The sequence below is a fragment of the Euphorbia lathyris genome, chromosome 1 (assembly GCF_963576675.1).
Source record: "Euphorbia lathyris chromosome 1, ddEupLath1.1, whole genome shotgun sequence".
Lineage (NCBI taxonomy): Eukaryota > Viridiplantae > Streptophyta > Magnoliopsida > Malpighiales > Euphorbiaceae > Euphorbia > Euphorbia lathyris.
Genome location: NC_088910.1, coordinates 138,242,406 through 138,269,753, shown reverse-complemented (window position 1 = coordinate 138,269,753; position 27,348 = coordinate 138,242,406). Strand labels below are relative to the sequence as shown.

The window sequence follows — 27,348 nt, the reverse complement described above, 5'->3', positions numbered from 1 at the left end:
AAACTAAGCACTTAACTCTCTTCATCTTCCTGTTTAAAAGCTCTGATTGTCGCTGCACCAGCAATTAATTCAACCAGATGGCATGAACTGAGTACTTACTTGCGCCATTGATTCACATCAACCCTTTCCTAGATGCAAAATAGTATCTTAGCTCCTTCAGCAGCATAAATGGAAGTTTTCATGAAAAGAGCAGCAGACACAATAATCACTTGATAAATACAAGACTATCAGCAATATAAAAGGGGGTTCATATGTTCCTTTCTGTCTGTATCTTCTCAATTGCTGCATGGAGGCAAACTCACAACTCACTGCTTGATCTTCCTGTCAAAAAAAAGTTATAACATTCTGATGTTAACTGTTTTAATCCGTAGTATTTGCTTGCACATCTCCTAATGGTTCCCAGAAAGAGTCACTGTTGATGCCTGGACTATTAATTTTTGTCCAGGAGAGTATAAAATGTCCAAAATCAATTGAACTGATGCTTTTTTGTCCATAAATTGCCAATGGAGATGAAATGCAGATAAATCAAGATAGGAAGAAGGTGATAATGAAACAAAACTCAACAACTTAATTCAATTATATATAGAGAGGGATGAATGATCCAAAAGTTTTATATAAAAATGAAAAATCCCAATTAAATTGCCAATTTTCTCAACAGCTGCTGCTGCTGCTGTTTCTAGTATGAGACCAGTATTCCTTCACAAGCTGGGCAAATATAGATCCTTCATTACTCAAAAGCTTCAATGGCTCACCATACTCTGCTAGTTTCCCTGACAATGGAACCCCATATTGTTATTAAATGTAAAAGAATGAATTGTGTAGTGTGAAGATCATAGAAATAACTCACCATCACTAATGGCAAGAACCATAGTGCAGTCCATCACAGTTGGGATTCTGTGAGCCACAGTTATTATAGTGCAGTCTGAAAATTCCGTTCTTATGGTTTTCTGAATGACAGAATCTGTGGCATTGTCGATGGATGCAGTGGCTTCATCCAATACTAATATCCTGCTTCTCTTTAGTAATGCTCGTCCTAGACAGAAGAGTTGTCTCTGTCCCATACTCCAGTTCGACCCATCTTGTGTGACTGCAATTACTGATGTTAGTGTGAAAAATAAGAGCTCTTGTATGAATTGCATCTTGTTCATAACAAAATATCTCACCTGGAGAATTCAGGCCATCTTCTTTTCCTTGAATGGCTGCTCTAAGATGACACTTCTCTACAACCTTCCAAATGTTCATGAAAACATAAGAGGGTGTATGAAATCAAATATATGATATCAATATCAGAAGCATGAAATATTGAAATTTTACCTGCCATATTTCTTGGTCTGTATACTCAGACAAGGGGTCCAAGTTGTATCTGACAGATCCAACAAAAAGAGTTGGATCCTGCGGGATGATTGCCAAACGTGATCTTAGATCATGAAGCCCAATTTTGGAAATGTCAATGTCATCCATCACTATTTTTCCTTCTGCAGGCTCTACCAGCCGAAACAAGGAGCTAATGAGAGTTGTCTTTCCACTTCCAGTTCTTCCAACTATCCCAATCTTATGTCCTCCTTCAAAGGTGCAACTTATTCCATGAAGAACTAGTGGAGAATTGGGTCGATATCGAACCTGTTTGATGCTATGAAATGATATATTTGCCTTGATGTTTTGAATTGACAGAACAAAAGTTACATATTTCCAGTTTACCTTCAGATTAGATATTTCCACTCTACCTACAGCAGGCCAATTGGGGTCAGGTCTATTATCTTCTATTACTTCTGGAGCTTCGCTAGGAATAAGCAAGTACTGTTCCAGCCTTTCTTCAGAAATAATTAAGTTTGATAGCAAGCACTGGAACTGGATGGAATTCACGAGAAATAGGTTCAATGAAAGTCCATAAGAAAGCTCCATTCCAATAAATCCTGGCATGAAATTTCATCCAGAAAGGGTTTGTAGATAAGTGTTATAATGAATCATGAAGCTATGAAATTTGACAGGCAACTATAACTAACCAGACGCAGAAGCTCCGTTGTTGAGCAATGTAATGGCAAGTGCTGCCGAAGAGAGAACAATTGCACAGAGAATTTCCAGACGTTCAATCAACCACTCATTTGCAGACAAGTTATGGAAGTATGAACTTGCATTTTTGTCAATGAGATCTAGATTCTTTGAAAAGAATCGGTCTTCCTGCCTAAAAGCTCTTATTACAATTGCTCCTGTAATTGATTCAGCAAGTTGGCTTGCAGCTGATGACTTACTTGTGCCATTGATTCGCATCAACTCTTTCGTAGAAGCATAGTAGTATGCCTACATATATCAAAACAAACAGTAGAAAGAAAGCATCCATTATGAAAATATGCATAAGAAGAAATTAGAAGAACCAAGAAAATATGCATAATTCCGATACCTGCAATCGTGAACTTATATAAAGCATGGGAATTATTACGAACAAGACTGGCCAAGAAAGAAAAGCCAGTACTACAAAATTGGAGTATGAGTTGATGGTTGAGCCTGATGTTATTATCATTCTGAAAGCCACTTCAGTGTCAATGATGCTCAAGTCAGACGACAGCTACAGAAAGAAAAAAATTAATAGACAAATCATATGAAGTTTTGGCTCTAAAAGCTTGGGAATGAAATTCTAATTTCTTACTCTGCTCAGTATTCTTCCAATAGGCGTGGAGTCATAAAAAGACATTGGTGCATAAAAAAGAGATGATGACAAACAAGAAAATATAGATTTGGACGCGCCTAATCCGAGTAGAACTGCACATAAGGATCTGACGAGCAGAAACAATATCACAATAGAACCTGTGACAGTGTAAACTGTGAACAAGAGAATTTGGCTCACGCGAAAATTCTCGACGTTGGCAGCCAACCAATAGTTCTGTATCACTTGGCCAAGTAAAAATATGATATGGAATATGGTTCCTAAAGAGAAGTATAAAAAGCCTTTGTTGTGATGTAAGTACTGCAGATAAGGCTTCAAACCAGTGTTTCCTGCTTCTCTTTCTTCTTCTTGAATTAATTGATCCGCCATAGGTTCTATTAGTTGTTCGTGAATATTAACTGTCTGGATTTCCTCTTTGTAAGCTTCAGTTATTTCCCCATTTTGGCTTTCACTGTAAGCAGCAGTGTTCTTGTGTGCATTGACAAGATCTTGAAATTCGTGACTGGAAGCCATCAATTCATTATAAGTAGCTTCTCGGATTATTTCCCCACCAGACATCAACTGTTAGAAAGTCAGATTTGTATGAGTTGATTTGCTTAAAAATTCAGATTTTGCAACAATGTTTATTAAAACATTCAAATGAAAATGTCAGTCTATGGTTTGAAAATGGGGGAAACTAACCAAAATAGAATCAAAAGCTGGAAGAAAGTCGACTTGGTGTGTAACAAGTAGCACTGTCTTGCCTGACAAAGCTCTGATGACGTATTCCTGCAATGATCCAAGCTTTCTTACATGAAGAACACATTTCCCGTAAATTAGATTAATCACAGAATAACAAGAAGATGTACTATTACATTGAACAAGAAGGTTGCTGTATGTGCATCCACTGCACTGAAGGGATCATCCAAGAGATATACATCGGTATCCTGATACAGGGCACGAGCAAGTTGAATGCGTTGTTTCTGTCCACCACTCAAATTGACTCCTTTTTCCCCAATATGAGTGAGGTCCCCAAATGGAAACATTTCAAGATCCTTCACTAGGGAACATCTCTCAATCACCTCAAGATATCTAACTTGATCCAGTTCAGACCCAAACAAAATATTTTCTTGTACGGTCCCAGTTTGGATCCATGCAACTTGAGGAACATATGCTATATTTCCGTAAACATGAACCTGTACAACAAAATGTATAGTTTATTAGCAGAAAATTTAGTAATTTCTTCTTTTCATCTATTATACTTGTCTCATAAAACCTCAATTAGGAGATATAGAGATAGTGCAGGAAAAAGTTTTCATCAGAACTCACAGTTCCATTGATTTTAGGAACTTCTCCAAGCACTGCAGCTAAGAGGGTTGATTTTCCGGAACCAACTTCTCCGCAGACAGCCACCTTTTTGCCTTCTTGAACCACCAAGTTTATGTTCCTTAATGTAGGGTTTCCCGAGGGATTAGCATCCCAAAAAATTTCATTTGACTGGAAAAAAATGGTCTCATTGAGCTCTTTGCTGCTGGAATTCTGCAGAAAATTCCTTTCTGTAACTCTGGCTCTTCAAGAAACCTCCCAATCCGATCTAGTGAAACCTTTGCTTCAATGAAGCTTTCCAAAACTTCTGGGATCAACCTAACTGATTCTTGGGCAATGCGCAGAGTTGCAAGGAATGTGAACACACTACTAGCAGAGAGTGAAATTCTGAGGAAATAACATGCCCAAAATGTAACTGCTGGTATCAGAACAGGGCATGACCAAAACAAAACCAGATTGTATGCTTTTTGTAATAGTAATTTTGATATGCAGTGAAGTTCTTCTTTTCTTAATCCGTCGATAAGATTCTTGAAATGTGTTTGCCAAGCATACAACTTCAAGACCTTCATATTAGCAAGTGCCTCCGTAATGACCTTGAGCCTCTCATCTTGTTTTTGCATCAACTTCCTTTGGTATTTAAGCTGTGTTTTGACCAGTGGAGAACTTGCAAGGGCAGTCAGAACAATGGCAATAAATGCTGCAATAGTTGCCAACCGAACCGTATAATAGATAATAGCTAAGGCAAGACATAGTTGAATGCTGGTTGTCCATATCTGATGAAACCAATATGGGAACTCTCCAATTCTATAAGCATCAGAAGCTACATAGTTAACTATCTCACCAGGAGAATGAGCTGCCTTAGCAACATTTGATAGATGTAGCTGCTTTTGGTAGATTGCAGCAGATAACATCGATCTCACTTGGATTCCAATCAATCGTGTTCGAAAAAACCATTGCCTTTCTGATAGAGACTCCAAGAATTTTGTAAGAAGAAGCACAACTGTCAATGCATAACCTCCATGCCTCGGTCCTTTAGCTTGAGCAACATCAATGAATGCTTTTAAAAATAGAGGGCCAGAAGATGCAGTGAGTACCTTAATCAATGCAAAGAAGCCAGAGATCAAAATTTGTTTCCAATGCAACGAAATGATCACTGATAACATTGAGGCAGAGTCAGATGATACTTTCTGTTTCTGTTTTCTTACTTCCTCCATGTAAGCTAAGTAACAAGTCTTTGCGCGGTCTTCCTGTCTTAGTAGTGGTATGTCTTCATCCTCAAGTATGTTATCCTTACCCTTCTTCATTAATGAATTCAACCATGAAAACGATATTTTACTGAAAAATCCAGCTCCTGCGAAAGGGGTGGTATTTTCATTCAAATTGATTTCACAAGTGGCATTTGCTTTCCCACTTAGCAATAGTGCACACAAACAATGATCTTCAGTGCTTGGAGTTCTATCTGTAGATATGTGCCTCTTAAAGCAACAGAGGAGAAAAAGAATAGCTCCTGGAAAGGTTAAAGCATTCAAAATCAACTGAATCGACACAGTTTTATCGATAACAGCCACCAAAAGAGATGAAATGCAGAGAAATCCAGCAAACAAGAAGGTGAAAACTGAACAAACTTTCATAGCTGAAATGTATGGAAGGAATAGTTTTGGAAGGCATACTATAAAATTCACAAGCAACCATGAGAATCCTTGCATTAAATTTACTACCCCCAAGCCGACGGAATGATCTCTGCTAATTTGTTCAACAATATCCCATAGCCCCAAGCCCAGATAAGTCAAGCCTAAAATGGAATTGAAAATGGATGAAATACATAACAATGGTGAGAAATAAGGAGACACAGATTGTGTTCCTGTAGGCTTCCTTGATAATGATTTATGTATGGAGATAGAAAAGATAATCAGCAAAAGAAGAATATCAGCAGAAATTATCACAATGATATTGCTGTTTGAATATGGACCAATTAACCGAGAAAAGCTCTCCTCCATATTGATTATTTATGACTTGATCAATCTGCAAATTCTAAACCTTGTTAGGAACAGGAAGGGCTATTTGAGCAAAATTCTGCAGAATCATAGTTTCAATATACGTTAGAAAAAATTCAACAGATATATAAAATTAAGAACCAATGTATGTAAAACATGCTTATTTGTAGAGCACTCTTTTATGTTAAACTGACTATAAGCCAAATGTTGTTAGGCTGTGAGGGCAAAACCGTCAAAAGTTGGCAACTTAATCTTTTGCTATTCTACTCTGCCAAAGAATTCCATAAATTAATTAACTAACTAACTCGTGGAACATCAATATATAATTAAGTCAACAACTGGCATGAGTGAGTCACATAATTGTACAACATAGAAAGAATAAATATATATTTTCTTTATCTTAATATAATGATATATGGTTGGGGTGAAGATCACATGGCTGTATATAATAAATAAATAAAATCAAACCGGTGAATCTTTCACTTTCAACATAATCTAGAAAGCCAAATACATTTGGAGTCCCTGAAGTTGGCAAAAAAAAAAAAGATTGATTCCTGAACTTCTCATTTGCCATTTGAATTTTGCTTAAGGCGACCTATTAGTCTCTACGTGTTTCAATTTATCCAAATCTCTTCTAACTCTTCCAAGTAGCATTTAGGAGTTAATCATATCATTTTAACCAAGCTCAGAGGACTGATAAGATATTGTTAAAGTTTAGGGGACTAATCGGTTCTTTGGGCCTCGTTCAGTGGGACCTCTGATGTATTAAGCCTCTAGAAAATTTTCATTAAAATATGGCCATTGGGATGGGAACAAAGTAGTTGGACCTTGTGCAAGTTGTGGAAAAGGAAATTTTTCTATCCTACTACGGCGTGTTTGGTTCAAAAGTTGCTTGTTTACTACTCTCTCCGTTTCATAATAATTGTCGTTTTGAGGAAAAAAATTTGTTTCAAATTATTTTACGTTTTACACTTTTCAATGAGCATTAAATGTATTTTTTCCAACTTTGTGCTCATATAATGAAAGGAAAGAAATTTGCAGAGAAATTTAAGCATTAATTGCAAGAGGGTAATAAGGTAATGTTTAACTACTTTTTAGGTTAATTAATAGGTTTCTTAATATGTGTGTAGAAACCTTAAAAGACAATTAAAATGAAACAGAGGGAGTATATGTTATTGCCCGTAAATATTAATTGATTTTCTTTCTAAAGTAACTATCAGTAGCTCTTTTCAAGCCTAATCAAATACTTCATTCATGACTACTGTTTGGAGTAAACAACAAAAATCAGCTATAATTCAATATTTCTTTTTCATTTTAGGATCAAAACAACACATTTGTTTGACTAGGTGATCCAAACCATGAGAAAGATGGGACAAGGGCCACATGTGCCTTTAACATTTTTAGGGAGTTTAAATATACCCTAATGTAGGAAACAACCAAATATTAGGCCTAACATGTACAGAGCTATCTAAACTAGGAAAGAAATAATTACATTGTATTTATTCTATAACCCCTATGATTAAGGGATTTGATTTAGCTAACAGCTATATACAATTATGGCATTCCGTAATACCCTCAAGTTGAAGCATAGATATTAATCATGTCCAACTTGATACATGTAATTCTTTGTATTGGTATTTCTGCATTTTCTGTATTACATACACATATACACCCAACTAGCTATAGATATTACCTCTAATGTCAAGGAGACATCTTTACCCTAAAAGCTTATAGTGGCCCTTCAGCAGTCTTGGACATGCTATTCATTAGTTACAAACTAATATTCACATAACACTCCCCTTAAGCTAGAGCATAAATATTTGTCATGTCTAACTTGTTACAAATATAGTTTACTCCAACTTGCTCATTGATTCTGATGTAGGGCTTGTTACAAATATAGTTTACTCGAACCCGATTTAAGGCCTTAGTGAAGATATCTCCAAGCTGCTCATCAGTTCTGATGTAGGGCTTAGAAATGATGTTCTCTTTAAGCTTCTCACAAACAAAAATGGCATTCTACTGAATATGCTTAGAAATATGAAGAACTGTTTAATTATCACACCATAACTTTGCTGAAGTAGTGATCTTGACTTCAAGTTCGGACAAAAGATGACGAATCCACATAATCTCACAAACTGAATGAGACATTGCTTAATACTCAGATTGTGCACTAGAGCCAGATACATCATGTTGCTTTTTGCTTTTTCAAAAAACTAAATTCCCTCCAACAAAGACAAAGTAGTAGCCATTAGTGGATCTTCTACCATCCTTGTCCCCTGCCGAGTCTGCATCGAATACACAATCTCAGAGCAGTCCAGTGATCAATGGTGGGAGAAGATATAAACTGACTAACAACATTTACAGAGTAGGTTATATCAGGTCTAGTCAATGTAAGTTAATTCAGCTTTCCCACTAAACGTAGATATCTTCTGGGATCTTCAAATGGCTTTCCTTCCGATGTGAAAATTTGGAATCATAGGCGCACTACATGGCTTAGCTCCACATTTTTCTATTTCTAAAAACAAATAAAGAACATATTTTGTAAAGATTCTTTCTTATTCCTTGACACCTCAATCCACAAGAAGTACTTTAGAGTACCCAAATCCTTAATATGAAACTACGTGAAGAAAGGATTTTAGATATGAGATTCCTAAGATGTCACTTCCTGAAATAACAATATCGTCAGACGACAAGAAGAATGATATCTGCTGCAGAGTGTTTATAGAAAACGGAGTAATCACACTCGCACTTCTTCATCCCAAACCGCTCAACTACTTTGATAAAAAGACGAATAGAGGTCTTCTTAGCCACCGGAGAAAAAGTGTAAGAAAAGTCCATAAGTTTGAGCATAGCCCTTTGCAACAAGGCGAGCCTTTAAACGAGCAACTGAACCATCAGAATTGACATTCACAACAAACATCCATCGACATCTAACGGATTTCTTTCCGGCAGGCACATTACCAAATCCCAAGTACCATTAGCATTCAAAGCATTCATTTCCTCTACCTTGCATTGCGCCAGCCTGGATGTGATAAGGCCTCCTAGACAGATTTAGGAACAGCAGTAGAATCAAGTGAAGCAATAAGAGCCATAGGAAGGTTATCACTATCTTGTCTAGAGCCTGAGGTTGGATCTGATGACAAACCAAGTTATTGGATCAGAAGCAGAACTCCGTTTTCTTGAATATACCTGAATGATAGAAGGCCAAGATGGTCATGGAGGCTAAGGAATATTGTGGACTTAATAGACCAACACACTATCAACATCCGTATCCGAACTGGATGTATCGAAAGGTAGGGGATAAAAGCGAAGCTGCTCCAAAATGTGAAATCAGAGGACATAAGTTACTTATTAAAAACTGGGGAGAAACAACAATACTCACGAGAGTAACCAAAGAAGACACATTTTAATGCTTTAGGATAAGTTTGGTGACTTGTAGTCGAAGGTCTCGAATAAAACAAGTACTCCCAAATATTCACGGTGACACGAGAAATAATGATTTGTTCGAAAAGAGAGTTCTGTAAGGTTGGATGCATCGCATCACCCGTACTGTAAACCTATTACAGAACGAAAGTCTCTCTCCAAAGCTAAGTTGCAACCTAAGATCCAGCTATGAAAGAAGTGCCTCCATATTAAATATAATGGTATATGGTAGTGGTCCAGAGATCAATATGGCTCAATCTTGATCACGTGGCTATATATAATAAAGCCTGCATATTAAATATTAATAACTACCTGAGGTTCTTCCTAGGAAAGGAAAATGGATGCTAAATTATTTAGTCTTAATATAATTGAATATTAAAGATGTCATTTTGTAACATGAGATCACCAGTAATCCCCTAATAAGATATAGGAAAGATGAGTATTTTATTTATTTATTTAAATAAATATTTTATCTCAATATTTGTCAACCGAATATGCAAATCACTACGTAAGTTAGTAATTGTAAATAAAGGTAAAACTCACCCAAAGTTACTTCAAATGAGGATTAACTCACGTCTAAAAAGTCAAATGACTCCTTATTTATAGCATCTCAAATACAAGCAACATCAAAAATTGTCAAAACTTAACACATTATGTGACAAAAAGCATCCCAAGGCCTCTGATTTTTCGATGTTTGTTGATTAAGTTTTCTTGTTAATGCAAAGGTTAGCTACGAACATAAAACTCGGTTAAAGAGCATTAGTCATTTCAACTACATTTGAAATTGTATTTTAGATGTTCAAAAGCAGTTTTATATATATATGTTGTGGTTATAGGAAACGGTAAAAACCTCCGGACTATAAAACATGAAAATTCAAACTCAAACTCAAATCAAATTATTAATACTTCAAGCCGAGATTGAAGTTCACAAATAACGTTTATAGTAACTAAAGACGTTTAATTTGTGCAATTATAATTGATCAAAGGTTAAATGTGTCAAATTGAAAAATAAAGGGCTTAATCAACAAAGGTTGAAAAAAATAAGAGCCTGAAGATGTTTCTCTTTCCTATTATTTTTGTCCATTTATATGTGTGGTTTGATGTTTATGTGGTCCAGTTTTGATCAACAGGAATCTGTTAAAAAAAAAAGGTTTTAGAGGTGTAAGTGATGATACATGAAAAAATGCACATTTTCAGAATCCATTCTGCAAGAATGATAATTAACATGCTGTAAACAAACTTTACCTCCCATATTTCTTCTTCTCTATGCATGAAGAAGGCCACAAATATTTCCACTTCCAATTCTAATTTTGTGTTCTCCAACCTTCAATAGTACAACTTATTCCCTGGAGAACCAGAAGCCCTATCAGAAAATTATAAACATGAAGAACCGAAGCAGAAAATAATCCATCTTCCTGTTTAAAAGCTCCAATGCTCGCTGCTACTGCTATTGGTTTAGCTAGATGGCTTGCAACTGAGGACTTACATGTGTCATTGATTCACATCAACTTTTTCATAGATGCAAAATAGTATCTCAGTTTCCTTCAGCAGCATCACTGGAAGTCTTTATGAGCAGAGGAGCAGACGCAATGACCACCTTAATAAATAAAATAAAAATAGTAGACAAGGGGTTAAAAGTCTTTCTGTCTGTCTTTTTGTTACCTTTATTTAGCAATGGATTTGACCAAAAAATCCAGCCTCACCACAAATTGTAACAATCTGATATAAACTGTAGTATTTGCTTGCTAATCTGGTAATGGTTCCCAGCACGAGTCACTATTAATGCCGGGGTTATTATTTTTTCTCCATGGAAGGATAAAATGACAGAAAAATACAAACTGATGCTTTTTTGTCAATAAACTATCAAAGGAGATGAAATGCAGATAATCCAGAGAGGAAGAAGGTGATAGCGAAACAAAACTCAAAAGCTTAAGTGAATTTTATATATTCAGAGATAAATGATTCAAAAGTTCTATATAAAAAAGATCATTCTCAAAACTCAAATACTATCTTCCTGCAGTTGTAAGGCTTTTTCAACATTGTCAATTTTCTCAACAGCTGCTGCTTCTAGTGTGAGACCAGTATTCCTTTACAAGCTGGGAAAATATAGATCCTTCCTTACTCATCAGCTTCAATGGCTCATCATACTCTGCTAGTTTACCTGATAATGCAGCCGCATATTGTTATTAAATGTAAAAGAATGGATTGTGTAGTGTCAAGATCATAGCAACGACTCACCATCACTAATGGCAAGCACCATAGTGCAGTCCATCACAGTTGGGATTCTGTGAGCCACAGTTATTATAGTGCAATCTGCAAATTCTGTTCTTATGGTTTTCTGAATGACAGAATCTGTCCAATTGTCTATAGATGCGGTGGCTTCATCCAGTACAAGTATCCTGCTTCTCTTTAGTAATGCTCGTCCTAGACAGAACAGTTGTCGCTGTCCCATACTCCAATTTGATCCATCATGTGTGACTGCAATTGCGGATGTTTGTGTGAAAAATAAGAGATCTTGAATGAATTGCATCTTGTTCATAACAAAATTTCTCACCTGGAGAATTTAGGCCATCTTCTTTTCCTTGAATGGCTGCTCTAAGATGACACTTCTCTACAACCTTCAACATGTTCATGAAAACATAAGAGGGTGCATGAAACTAAATATATGATATCACTATCAAAACCATGAAAAATTGGAATTTTACCTGCCATATTTCTTGATCTGTATACTCTGACAAGGGGTCCAAGTTGTATCGGACAGAGCCAACAAAAAGAGTTGGATCCTGCGGGATGATTGCCAAATGTGCTCTTAGATCATGAAGCCCAATTGTCGAAATGTCAATGCCATCTATAACTATTTTCCCTTCTGCAGGCTCAACCAGACGAAACAAGGCGCTAATAAGAGTTGTTTTTCCACTCCCAGTTCTTCCAACTATCCCAATTTTATGTCCTCCTTCAATGGTGCAACTTATTCCATGAAGAACTAACGGAGCAGTGGGTCGATATTGAACCTGTTTTATGCTATTAGATGTAATGCAGAAGCCATACATATATATATATATATATATATATATAGTTCTTGATGATGTGAACACACAGAACAAGATATAGGTATTTACACTTTACCTTCAGATTACATATTTCCACTTTACCAACAGCAGGCCAATTGGGGTCAGGTCTATTACCTTCAACTACTTCTGGAGCTTCACTAGGAATAAGCATGTACTGTTCCACCCTTTCTACAGAAACAATTAAGTTTGACAGCATACACTGGGTCTGTATCGAACCAACGAGAAACAGGTTCAATGAAAGGCCATAAGATAGCTCCATTCCAATAAATCCTGACATCAAGTTATATATGTAGAAAGCATTTGTAAATTAAGTTATATGATGAAACATGAAGCTAAAAAAAGTTGACAGGCAACTATAACTGACCAGAAGCAGAAGCTCCAAGTTTAAGTGATGTCATGGCAAGTGCTGCGGAAGAGAGAACAATTGCACACAGAAATTCCAGACGTTCAATCAACCACTCATTTGCAGAGAAGTTATGGAAGTATGAACTTGCATTTCTGTCAACGAGTTCTAGATTCTTTGAAAAGAATTGGTCTTCTTGCCTAAAAGCTCTTATTACCATCACTCCTGTAATTGATTCAGCAAGTTGGCTTGCAGCTGAGGACTTACTTGTGCCGTTGATTCGCATCATCTCTTTCGTAGAAGCATAGTAGTATGCCTGCATATATTAAAGCAAATAGTAAAATGCATCAGAAGAAATTAGAAGCACTAAGAAAACTATCAACAAAAAAGGCCAGGAGTACATAATTCGGATACCTGCAATTTTGAAGTTATATAAAGCATGGGAACTATTACAAACAAGACTGGCCAAGTAAGAAAAGCCAGTACTAAAAAATTGGAGTATGAGCTGATGGTTGAGCCGGATGCTATCAACATTCTGTAAGCCACTTCAGTGTCAATGATGCTCAAATCAGATGACACCTGCAGAAAAAAAAAATAATAATATCAAGTTTGGGCTTTCAAAGCTAGGGAATGAAATTCAATTTTCTTACTCTGCTGAGTATTCTTCCAAGAGGTGTGGAGTCATAAAAAGACATTGGTGCATAAAAAAGAGAGCACGATAGACAAGAAAATATAGATTTCGAAGCGCCAAATCCGAGTATAACTATACATAAGGATCTCAGGAGCAGAACTAATGCCACAATAAGACCTGTTGCAGTGTAAACTGTGAACAAGAGAATTCGGCTCACATGAAAATTCTCGATGTTGGCAGCTAACCAATAATTCTGTATCAGTAGGCCAATTAAAAACATGACATGGAATACGGTTCCCAAAGAGAAATGTAAAAAGCCTTTGCCATGTCTCAAGTACTGCAAATAAGGCTTCAAACCAGTGTTTCCTGCTTCTCTTTCTTCTTCTTTAATTAATTGATCCGCCATAGGTTCTCTTAATTGTTCTTGAATATAAGCTGTCTGGATTTCCCCTTTGTAAGAAGCTTCAATTCTTTTTCCATAAACATGATCATTTTTTCCTTCACCGTAACCAGCTGTATTCTTGTGTGCATTGACAAGATCTTGAAATTCCTGACTGGAAGCCATCAACTCATTATAAGTAGCTTCTCTAATTATTTCCCCACCAGACATCAACTGTTATCAAATAATATTTATGAGTTGATTTGCTAGGAAATTCAGGATCTGCTCGAATTACAGAAATAACATTCAAATGGAGGGGGGGGATAGAAACAGTTATAGAGAAAGATACCAAAATAGAATTAAAAGCCGGAAGAAAGTCGACTTGGTGGGTGACAAGCAGCACTGTCTTGCCTGACAAAGCTCCGATAACATATTCCTGCAACAATCCAGAACTTTCTTACAAAAAGACCATATTTCCAGTAAATCATATTACTCGCAGAAGAATGTACTGTACATTGAACAAGAAGGTTGCTGTATGTGCATCGACTGCACTGAAGGGATCATCTAAGAGATATACATCAGAATCCTGATATAGAGCACGAGCAAGTTGAATGCGTTGTTTCTGTCCACCACTCAAATTGACACCTTTTTCTCCAATCTGAGTGAGGTCCCCAAATGGAAGCATCTCAAGGTCCTTCACTAGGGAACATCTCTTAATCACCTCATGATATCTAACTTGATCCAGTTCAGACCCAAACAGAATATTTTCTTGTATGGTCCCAGTTTGGATCCATGCAAATTGAGGAACATATGCTATCTTTCCATGGACATGAACCTGTAAATGAAGTGTATACTTTAGTAGCAGACATTTTTTTTTTCATCTGTCAAACTTGTCTAATAAAAACATCAAATGGGAGATATGAAGACAATGCAGGAAAAAGGTTTTATCAAAACTCACAGTTCCATTGATTTTAGGAACTTCTCCAAGCACTGCAGCTAAGAGGGTTGATTTTCCGGAACCAACTTCTCCGCAGACGGCCACCTTTTCGCCTTCTTGAACCACCAAGTTAATATTCCTTAATGAAGTCCTTGCTGAGGGATTAGCATCCCAAAAAATTTCACTAGACCGAATAAAAACGGACTCCTTGAGCTCTTTGCTGCTGCAATTCTGCAGAACATTTCTATTCTGTATTTCTGGCTCTTCAAGGAACCTCTGAATCCGATCTAGTGAAACCTTTGCTTCAATGAAGATTCCCAAAACTTCTGGGATCAACCTAACTGATTCTTGGGCAATGCGCAGAGTTGCAAGGAATGTGAATACACTGCTAGCAGTGAGTGAAATTCTGAGGAAATAACATGCCCAAAATGTAACTGCTGGTATCAGAACAGGGCATGACCAAAACAAAACCAGACTGTATGCTTTTTGTAATAGTAATTTTGATATGCAGTGAAGTTCTTCTTTTCTTAATCCGTCGATAAGATTCTTGAAATGTGTTTGCCAAGCATACAACTTCAAGACCTTCATATTAGCAAGTGCCTCCGTAATGGCCTTAAGCCTCTCATCTTGTTTTTCCATTATCTTCCTTTGATATTTAAGCTGTGTCTTAATCAGTGGAGAACTTCCAAGCACAGTCATAACAATGGCGATAAAAGCTGCAATAGTTGCCAGCCCAACAGTATAATAGATAATAGCTAAGGATAGACAAAGTTGAATGCTTGTTGTCCATATCTGATGAAACCAGTATGGGAACTCACCAATTCTATAAGCATCAGAAGCCACATAGTTAACTATCTCACCAGGAGAATGAGCTGCCTTAGCCACATTTGATAGATGTAGTTGCTTTTGGAAGATTGCAGCAGATAACATTGATCTTACTTGGATTCCAATTAGTCGTGTCCGAAAATTCCATTGTCTTTCTGATAGAGACTCCAAAACTTTTACAAGAAACAATCCAATTGTCAGTGCATAACCTTCATACTTCAAAGCTCCGTTCCCTTGAGCAACATCAATGAATGCTTTTAAAAATAGAGGGCTAGAAGATACAATGAGTACCTTAATCAATGCAAAGAACCCAGAGATCAAAATTTGTTTCCAATGCAAAGAAATGATCACTGACAACATAGAGGCGGAATCAGATGATACTTTATGTTTCTGTTTTTTTGCTTCCTCCATGTAAGCTAAGTAACAAGCCTTTGCTCGATCTTCCTCTCTTAGTAGTGGTATATCTTCATCCTCAAGTATTTTATCCTTACCCTTCTTCATTAATGGATTCATCCACCAAAATGACATTTTACTGAAAAACCCAGCTCTTGCAAAAGGGGTAGTATTTTCATTCAAATTGATTTCACCACTGGCATTTGCTTTCTCATTTGGCAATGGTGCATAGAAACCATGATTTTCGATGCTTGCAGTTCTGTCTGTAGAAATGTGCTTCTTAAAGCAATAAAGGAGAAGTAGCGCAGCTCCAGGAAAGGTTAAAGCATTCAAAATCAACTGAATCGACACAGTTTTATCAATAACAGCCACCAAAAGAGATGAAATGCACAGAAATCCAGCAAACAAGAAGGTGAAAACTGAACAAACTTTCATTGCAGAAATGTATGGAAGGAATAGTTTTGGAAGGCATACTATAAAATTCACAAGCAACCATGAGAACCCTTGCAATAAATTTACTACCCATGCGTGCACTGGCAAGATAGAATGATTTATGCTTACTTGCTCAACGATATTCCATATTCCTAAGCCCAGATAAGCCAAACCTAAAATGGCATTAAAAATGGATGAAATACATAACAATGGTGAGAAATAATGAGACGGAGACTGTGCTTCTATAGGCTTCCTTGATAGTGATTTATGAATGGAGATAGAAAAGATAATCAGTAAAAGCAGAATATCAGCAGAAATGGTCACAATGATATTGCTGTTCGAATATGGACCAATTAACGAAGAAAAGCTTGAGCTGCAACATTTCTTCACAAAATCAGTAGAACATTCGGTATCATCACAAAACATGGTCCAAAAGCTCTCCTGCATTATGACTCAATAAATCTGCAAATACCAAATCTTGTAAGAAATTTGCTTATATTCTTGTGGGAATAAGTGTAAAATGATGTCTGCCATGAGTAATATCAATAAATCACGTGTGTTAAGACAGCAGAAAATCGGACTTCCAGTTTTCATGTTTCCTCCATGCACTTGCTGCCATATGATATGAGCAGCCTTTATGGAGGAAGAGACGGAACAAGAAGGGCTGTTTTAGTAAAATTCTGCAGCATTATAGTTTTGATGTGTAACCCTCGAAAAAATTCCAACAGATGTCAGAGTAGTATTTCAATACTTCTAAGCAAATGCAAAAGAAAAGGAAAAAACAGAAGTAGAATGCAGTTAGGATCAGTAACTTACTGAATGGCAGGCAAACTTGTCTTCCTTGGTGTGAGAAATTATGAAAAGAAAAAGATAGTTCCAAGAGTGGGTGAAGATAGTTGGCCACTGGCTGTGAAATTTTTAGGGGAGAAGCAATATTTGGTCCCTAAAAAGGAAGGAATTATGAATTGTTTGTAAATAGCAAAAGGAAACTAGCCTCTTTGCATAATTGAAATTAAAGAATTAATGAAGGAGATCAGTTAAAGAATTCCTGCCCCAAAATTGTATATTTTTCTTTTATCTTAATATATAATGATATATTGACCAATCTTAATCACATGGCTGTATATAATAAAGCATGCATATTCATAACTACCTGAATTTTAGGAAAGGAAGATAGATGCCACAAAAGTCAAATTTGAAGATTTAATTATTTTTATTATAATTGATACTCCCTCCGGTCTCATTTTTGTGTTAATTAATAAATGGGGTTGTCAGGAATCGAACTCTTGATCAAAGAGGCTCTTATACTATGTCAAGGAACCAATTGAACTAAAAGCTTAAGCTGATAATTAAGATTGAATAATAGTTTTTATGTTAATCTTTGACAGTAATTAATGCAAATAATTCTAATCAAGTCATAATAATTATGAAGAAAGAGAAATTTTGCATAAAAAATAGAGTTTTAGGATAAGTATTAATAGGCATTTTAATAATCTAATTAATGTTTTATTGTTCTTGGTAAAAAACCTTAAACGGCATATATTAAAGACCGGAGGGAGCACCATATTTTTTGGACTGTTTCATATGTTACTAGTATATATGAACTTTACATAAAACGTTATATTTGGTCCTTATCCCTTACATAAAAGGTTATGTCATATTTAAGTTTAAAATCATATTTTTCAAAAAAATCAAATTACTTCCATATTTAGTTGATCCATCGTTGACTCCTGATATTAGTTGATATGGTATGGCTAGATCTAGATGTAGATGCACAATTATTAAGTTCAAGATTTTAATATAATTAAATATTTAAGATCTCAGTAACAACAATCGCCAGTACTCCTCTAACAAGATTTTTATTATTTAAGTAATAATATGTATTCTAACAATATTTTATGTCAATATTTGACAACCTAATATGCAAATCACTGCACGAGTTAGTAACAATTAAATTTTAATGAACTAATTCAACTTTTAATAATTTGTTGGTATGCAGAATATTATTATGGCAAAAAGCATTCCAAGGCCTCTGATTTTTCAATAACACACTGAGCTCTCATCAATTACAATTGGAAACATTAAGCCTCTTGCTACTAAAAAAAGTAGCTATGAATATAAAACTCTGTTAAAGAGCGTTATTTATTTTATCTGCATTTGAAATTGCATTTTAAATATTCATGTTGGGGATTAATATAAGATCTATGATTAAGCCTTAACTATTAGCTTGAGCTTTTAGTTCAATTGGTTCCATGACAGTTCAAGAGCAGTTTTTTTTTCACTACTAATGTTTTTAGTAACTAAGAATGTTTAATGTGTGCAATTATAATTGATAGAAGGTTAAATGTGTCAAATTGAAACATAAAGGGCTCAATCAACAAAAATAAAAAAAATAAGGACCTCAAGATGTTCCTTTTTCCTATTATTTTTGTCCATTTATGCGTGGTTTGATGTTCATGTGCTCCAGTTTTGATCAACAGAAATCTTCACAAAAAAAAAAAGGTTTTAGAATCCATTCTGCAAAAATGATGATTAACATGCTGTAAACAAAATTTACCTCCCATATTTCTTCATCTCTATGCTGAAGGCCACTTCCAATTCTAATTTTGTATTCTGCAGCACCAGAAGCCCAGTCAGAAAATTATAAACATGAAGAACTGAAGCAGAAAATAAAATTTTGTATCCTGCTATTGATTTAGCTAGGTGGCTTGCAACTGAGGACTTACATGTGCCATTGATTCACATCTTCCTGTAAAATTTGTTTCCTGTGTGTAATCATAGTTTCAACATATGTTAGATAAAATTCAACAGATATATAAAATTAAGAACCAATATATGTATGTAAAACATGCTTATTTGTAGAGCACTCTTTTATGTTAAAGTGACTACAAGCCAAATGTTGGCAACTTAATCTTTTGCTATTCGATTCTGCCAAAGAATTCCATAAATTAATAAACTAACTAACTCGTGGAACATAATTATATAATTAAGTCAACAACTGGCGTGAGTCAGTCACATAATTGTACAACATAGAAAGAATAAAATATATTTTCTTTAATCTTAATATAATGATATATGGTTGGGGTGAAGATCACATGGCTGTATATAATAAATAAATAAATGTCTAGATCAAAATAAATAAATAAAATCAAACCGGCAAATCTTTCACTTTCAACATAATCTAGAAAGTTTAATACATTTGGAGTCCCTCAAGTTGGAAAAAAAATAAATTTTTTTTTTGTATCCGTCATGGAATCCGTTTGCAGCCTATACAACACAGACCCATCCCACCATATATTCAATCATAGATCTTATATTAATCTTTGACAGTATTTTACTGCGGCATGTTTGATTCAATTGTTGTTTGTTTACTATATGTTATTGCTTGTAAATGATTTTATCAGTAGCTCTTTTCAATCCTAATCAAATACTTCATTCATGACTACTGTTTGGAGTAAACAGCTATCATTCAATATTTCTTTTTTAGTATCAAAATAACATATTTGTTTGACTAGGTGATCCAAGCCATGAGAAAGAAGGGATGAGGGCCACATGTGCCATTAACATTTTTGGGGAGTTTATATATGCCCTAATGTAGGCCTAACATGTCCAGAGCTATCTAAACTAGGAAAGAAATAATTACATTTAATTGTATTTATTCTATAATCCCTATGATTAAGCGATTTGATTTAGCTATCAGCTATATACAATTATGGCATTCCGTAATACCCTCAAGTTGAATCATAGATATTAATCATGTCAACTTGATACATGTAATTCTTTGTATTGGCATTTCTGCATTTTCTGTATTACATACACATATATACACAACTAGCCACATATATTATCCCTAATGTCAAGGAGACATCTTTACCCTAAAAGCAGCCTAAGTATGCTATAGTGGCCCTTCAGCAGTCTTGGACATGCTATTCATTAATTACAACAACTAATATTCACATAACACTCCCACTTAAGCTAGAGCATAAATATTTGTCATGTCTAACTTGTTACAAATATAGTTTACTCCATTCTGATGTAGGGCTTAAAATGATGTTCTCTTCAAGCTTCTCACAAACAAAAATGGCATTCTACTGAATATGCTTGGTACGTTCATGCATAGCAATATGAAAAACTGCTTGATTATCACACCATAACTTTGCTGAAGTAGTGATTTTGAATCCAAGTTCGGAAAAAAGATGAGACATTGCTTAATACTCCGATTATGCACTAGAGCCAGATACAACATGTTGCTTTTTGCTTTTCCAAAAAAACTAAATTCCCTCCAACAAAGACAAAGTAGTAGCCATTAGTGGATCTTCTATCATCCTTGTCCCCTGCCCAGTACAATCTCAAAGTGGAGAAAATATAAACTGGCTAACAACATTGATAGAATAGGTTATATCATATCAGGTCTAGTCAATGTTAAGTTAATTCAACTTTCCCAATAAATGCAGTCTGGATCTGATGACGAAACAATTATTGGTATTGGATTAGAAGCAGAACTTCGTCGTCTTGAATATACCTGAATGATAGTAGGCCAAAATGGTCGTGGAGGCTGAGGCTGAGGAATATTGTGGACTTGATAAACCAACACACTATCAATATCCGTATCGGAACTCGATGTATCGAAAGGTAGGGGATAAATCCGAAGCCGCTCCAAAATTGTGAAATCAGAAGACACAAGGTACTTATTAAAAACTGGAGAGAAACAATGATACTCTTTACGAAGATGAGAGTAACCGAGGAAGACACATTTGAATGCTTTAGGATAAGTTTGGTGACTTGTAGTCGAACGTCTCGAATAAAGCAAGTTCTCCCAAAAATTCACAGTGACACGAGAAATAATGATTTGTTCGAAAAGAGAGTTCTGTAAGGTTGGATGCATCACGTCACACGTACCGAAAACCTATTACAGACGAAAGTCTCTCTCCAAAGCTAAGTTGCAACCTAAGATCAAGCTATGAAAGAAGTGCCTCCATATTCCAAGAAGGTAGAACCTATGTTACACGGAAACGGAAACAGGAAATGAAACGGAAACGAAAACGGATATCAGGAAACGTTATTTCTAAGAAAAATTAGCTAGGAAACGGAAACGCGGAAACACTAATGAAGAAGAGTTTCCGTGCAATATAGAGTAGAACAAAGTGACCGTGTATTTAGCGGATGTAAAACAAAGCTTATAGAGCCCTCTTTTATGTTAAAATGACTATAAGCCAAAAGTTGTCAGGTTGAAGTGAGGACAAATCCGTCAAAGCTAGCAACTTAATATTTTGCCATTAATTAATTAATTAACCAACTCGTGAAGATAATTATATGATCAAGTCAACACTTGACGTTAGAAATACTAAAATATAATTTTTATTTAATCTTAATATAATGGTATATGGTAGTGGTAATATGCCCCAACCTTGATCACATGGCTATATATAATAAGGGATGCATATTAAATATTAATAACTACCTGCGGTTTTTTTAGGAAAGGAAAATGGATGCTAACTTTGGTAGTGACTAATAAATTATTTACTCTTAATATAATTGAATATTAGATGTCAGTAATCCTCTAATAAGATATCGGAAAGATGAGTATTTTATTTGTTTATTTCAATCTTTGTTGTGGAGCTGTTTAAGTCAAAATCTACTATCGTTCCATGGAAAATCCATCATGACTAGTTGGTGTGTCTTCACCACTGTTCGCAGAAGCTTGTCACGGTCTCACACGTTTACAGGGAAGGTAACCGAGTTGCTGACGCTCTTGCTCGTATAAGGTGGGACACTGTTCCTAATTTTTGTGTAACCTTTGTGTCAGATGACATTTTAGGCCTACCTCAGTATAGGTTTATTTAGTCTTCTATTTTCCGGTTGCTTGTATAACAACAACAACAACCACAACAACAACAACAAAGCCTTAGTCCCGAAATGATTCGGGGTCGGCTAACATGAACCATCTTATAAAACCGTGAAATCAAGTCGTGTCAGCGACACAAATTCGCTCCCTCCACTCCGTCCTATCCACTACCATATTTTCCTCAATTCCCAGTAAACTCATATCACTCTCGATCACCCTCCTCCAAGTTTGCTTAGGTCTTCCCCTACCCCTCACCACTACATCCCTTTGCCACTCTTCGGTTCTCCTAATCGGCGCATCAAGCGCTCTACGTCTCACATGGCCAAACCACCTTAGTCGGTTTTCTCTCATTTTATTCTCAATAGATGTGACCCCTACTTTTGTCCTAATTATTTCATTACTCACCCGATCCTTTCTCGTATGACCACACATCCATCTCAACATACGCATCTCCGCCACCGACATCTTATGGATGTGGCAATGTTTCACTGCCCAACACTCCGTACCATATAACAATGCTGGTCTAATTGTTGTCCGGTAGAATTTCCCCTTCAATCTATTAGGCATGCCGGGGTCACAAAGGAAACCCGTAGCACTCTTCCACTTCGACCAACCAGCTTTAATCCTATGAGCAACATCTCCATCTACTTCTCCATCCGTTTGGATAATAGATCCTAAATACCGGAAGCAATCCGAGGCCTGAACAACTCTCCCATCTAGGGTGATTGTTCCTGCCTCCCTACTCCTATGGCTGCTAAACTTACACTCCAAATATTTTGTCTTACTTCGGCTCAACTTAAAGCCTCTAGATTCTAGAGTTTGTCTCCATAGTTCCAACTTCCTCTCCACTCCTTCTTTCGTCTCATCAACCAACACAATATCATCTGCAAACAGCATGCACCATGGTATACCATCTTGAAGTGAACTTGTTAGTTCATCCATAACGATGGCAAAAAGAAATGGGCTTAGTGCGGAACCTTGATGCACTCCAATCGTAATAGGAAACTCTTCAGTCTTCCCAACACTAGTACGTACACTCGTGCATGCTCCCTCATACATGTCCTTTATGATGTCAATATATTTCCGCGAAATGCCTTTCCTTATCAAGGCCCACCAAAGTACTTCCCTTGGTACCTTATCATATGCTTTCTCCAAGTCAATGAAAACCATATGCAAGTCTTTCTTCTTATTTCGATAGTGCTCCATTAATTGTCTCATTAGATGGATGGCTTCCATAGTTGATCTTCCCGGCATAAAGCCAAACTGGTTTTCCGAGATCTTCACCGTCCTCCTTAGCCTTTGTTCGATCACTCGCTCCCAAAGTTTCATAGTGTGACTCATTAATTTGATTCCCCGATAGTTGGCACAATCTTGGACATCGCCTTTGTTCTTATACAAAGGGATTAAGATACTTTTCCTCCATTCTGATGGCATCTTATTGTTTCTCCAAATTTTGTTGAAGAACGTCGTCAACCATTCGATTCCTCTTTCTCCCAAACATCTCCAAATCTCAATAGGGATGCCATCAGGTCCTACTGCTTTCTTCAACTTCATCTTACTTAATGCCATTTTGACTTCACCTTTTTGAATTCTCCGCAGGCATTCATGATTTATCATATCGTGATGGATACTTATATCTCCAACATCTTGTCTGCGATCTCCATTAAATAAGTCATCAAAATAGGACCTCCATCGTTCCTTGATATCCTTATCTCCAACTAGGACTTTCTGGTCCACATCCTTCACACATTTAACTTTTCCGAGATCTCGCGTCTTCCTATCTCTCATCCGAGCAATTCTATATATGTCTCTTTCCCCTTCTTTCGTATCCAATCTGGTATACAGATCCCGATTCACCTTTGCTCTAGCACCTCGTATGACCTTCTTTACTTCCCTTTTAGCCTCTTTGTATTTTTCGTAGTTCTCGTCACTCCTACATTTCCCCAATATTTTATAGGATTCTCGCTTACTCTTTACTGCTTGTCGTACTTCTTCTGTCCACCAAGATGTGTCCTTACCTGGTGGCATGCTACCCTTAGATTCCCCTAGAACTTTCTTCGCTACTTCCCTTATACTATGCTCCATCTTAGTCCATATCGAATCTATATCTAAATCCATATTACAAGTCCAAACATCTTTTTTGGTCATCTCATCCACAAATTTTTGTTGATTCTCTCCTTGCAATTTCCACCACTTAATCTTAGTCTCTACTTGTGGTGCTTGTTTTCTTATACATTTCCTACTTCGAAAATCAAGCACCACTACTCTATGTTGGGTTGTCGTACTCTCACCAGGGATCACCTTACAATCAATATAGCTCTTTCTCCAAGCACTCCTTACTAAGAAGAAGTCAATTTGGCTCGCATTACCGCCACTCCGATAAGTCACTAAGTGGGATGTTCTCTTCATAAACCATGTGTTCATGATACTCAAGTCATAGGCTGATGCGAATTCCAAAATATCATTTCCTGCTTCATTCTTATCTCCAAAACCATACCCTCCATGAACACTCTCAAACCCATCTCGCCTAGAACCCACGTGTCCATTGTATAACATTTTATTTTATTTTCTTTATTTTGGGCCCGGTTTGGTTTTGTCCTTTCCGGCCTCTATCTCTAATAAAAAAAAACAATATTTTATCTCAATATCTGTCACACTACATGAGTTAGTAATTGTAAATAAAGGTAAAACTCATCCAAAGTTACTTCAAATGGGATTAACTCACGTATATTCAATAATATAATATTTTTATGTTTAATTGTATTTTTTTATTTAAAAAAAAAAGCAAGGGTGCCAAAGGGATGTCAAAAAGTAGCAACGTTGACATAAAAAAACAAAAAACTCTTATCTCTCCAATGCAAGAAACTCTTTCAAGCACCCTCTACCTCATCAAGCACTCTTGTTCGAGATGCTCTAAAGTAATGTGAGATACCCAGTACACCTCCTCATGCCTAGAACCATATGGAGCATGAAGAAAATATCCTTTGGTAACGGAGTATTGAATACAAGGCTCCAATATTGTACAAAGGAATTATTTGACCTAAAAGTTTAAGCCGATAGGTAAGTTCAAAAATAGCTTTTATTATTATCTCACACAGTAATAATTAAATTTATCGAATTAATTCAACAATCCTTGGCGCAACGGTAAACATTGTTGTCGTGTGACTGAGAGGTCACGGGTTCGAGTCTTAGGAGCGGTCTCATGCCAAAAAATTGGCAAGAAAAGGCTTGCCCCCAGTACATCCTTGTGGTGGGACCCCTCCCCGGACCCTCGCTTAAGTGGGGGACGCATAGTGCACTGGGCCGCCCTTTTTTTAATTCAACAATCAATTATACATGATTTACTCAGAAACATAGTGAAATGAAAGTTTGTTGATATGCAGAATATTATTTGACAAAAAGCATATGGAGGCCTCTGATTTTTTTCAATTTGTGTGATTATATCTTTGATCTTCCAATTTAACGCATTAAACTATTGATAAATTACAAAAATTAGTTATGGACATAAAACTCGATGAAAAAAAGGCAGGGAATTTTGTTTCTCTTGTGAAGAGCGAGAGTAAAAAGAAAAAAAAAAGGAAGATGGGAGTGTGGTAGGTCCTGTAGAAAGTCTCGTGGGTTAAAAGGTAGGAATGTAATAGTTGTTGGTGACAAACGTTAGGGACTTCATAATGTACTTTTTAAAATACAAAGACTAAACAATGTGTTGTATAAAAATGTATGGACTAATAAATTATCCTTAAACATTTTTTATTTCATTTGCATTTGAAATTGCATTTTATCTATTCAAAAGCCGGTTTCTTTATGTATGATGAGCTAGTAGAAAAACGGTAAAACTTCATTGTGGACCGCAAAACATGCAATTTCAAACACATGAAGTGAGTAACGTTCTTTTACCCAAAATTGATATTCATAACTTTTTTAGTAACAAAGAGCATTTAATGCATTCGATTATAATTGATGGCAGCTCGTCGTGTCAAATTAAGAGACTAAGGGCTTAACCAACAAAAATAAAAAATAACTATAAAACAAAAGCCTAAAGACGCTTTCTTTCCTATTATTTTTCTCCACACATATATGTGTTGCTTGATGTTTATGTGGTACCACTTTGATCAACAAAACAATCCTAGATTACTATGTTATGAAACCAATTCAACCAAAAGCTCAAGCTGATAATTAAAAGTCGACTTCATATTAATATCCGACAAAAATTAACATGCAAAAAACATACTTTACCTCACATATTCCAATGCTTGAACAAGGCCATAACTCTTTCTGCTTCCAATTCTTCGAACAACCCCACTTTTGTGTTCTCCAGCCTTCAATAGTACAAATATGTACTGGAGAACCAGCTGAGAACCAAAAGCCCTGTCAGAAACTTATAAACATGAAGAATTGAAGCAGAAATGAATGAAGATATAAAGTTTCCAGGCATTATACAAACCAGTCATTTGCAGAAAAATTGTGAAACTAAGGACTTACATTTATGTCATTTGCAGGATATAAAGTTTCCAAACTAAGGTCTAGATTCTTGGAAAAGAATCCATTTCCTGTTTAAAAGCTCTGAATGTCGCTGCACCTGCAATTGTTTCAGCTAGATGGCATGAATTGAGGACTTGTGGCATTGACTCACATCAACCCTTTCCTAGATGCAAAATAGTATCTTAGTTTCCTTCAGCAGCATCAATGGAAGTCTTTATGAAAAGAGCAGCAGACGCAATGATAAGTTGATAAATACGAAAAATCCATAAATTAGAATTTGATTCCAGTGCAAATACTAGACTATCACCAATATAGAAGGGGGTTCAGATGTTTCTTTCTGTCTGTGTCTCCTCAGTTGCTGAATGGAGGCAAACTAACAACTCACAGCTTGATCTTTCTGTCTTAATAATGGAATATCTTCATCGTCCAATATATTTTTGTTACCTTTCTTCATCAATGGATTTGGCCACCAAAATGGCATTTGACCGAAAAGTCCAGCTTCACCAAAGGTTGTAACATTCTGATGTTAACTGTTTTAATCTGTACTATTTGCTTGCTCATCTCGTAATGGTTACCAGAAAGAGTCACTGTTGCTGCCTGGACTATTAATTTTTCTCCAGGAAAGG

General features: G+C 36.1%; 1 pseudogene; it reads right to left on the bottom strand.

Annotated features, from left to right (window-relative positions):
- Positions 1 to 276: 276 nt before the first annotated feature.
- LOC136219602 (uncharacterized) lies at positions 277 to 27,328 on the bottom strand (annotated as a pseudogene).
- Between the last annotated feature and the right edge of the window lie 20 nt (positions 27,329 to 27,348).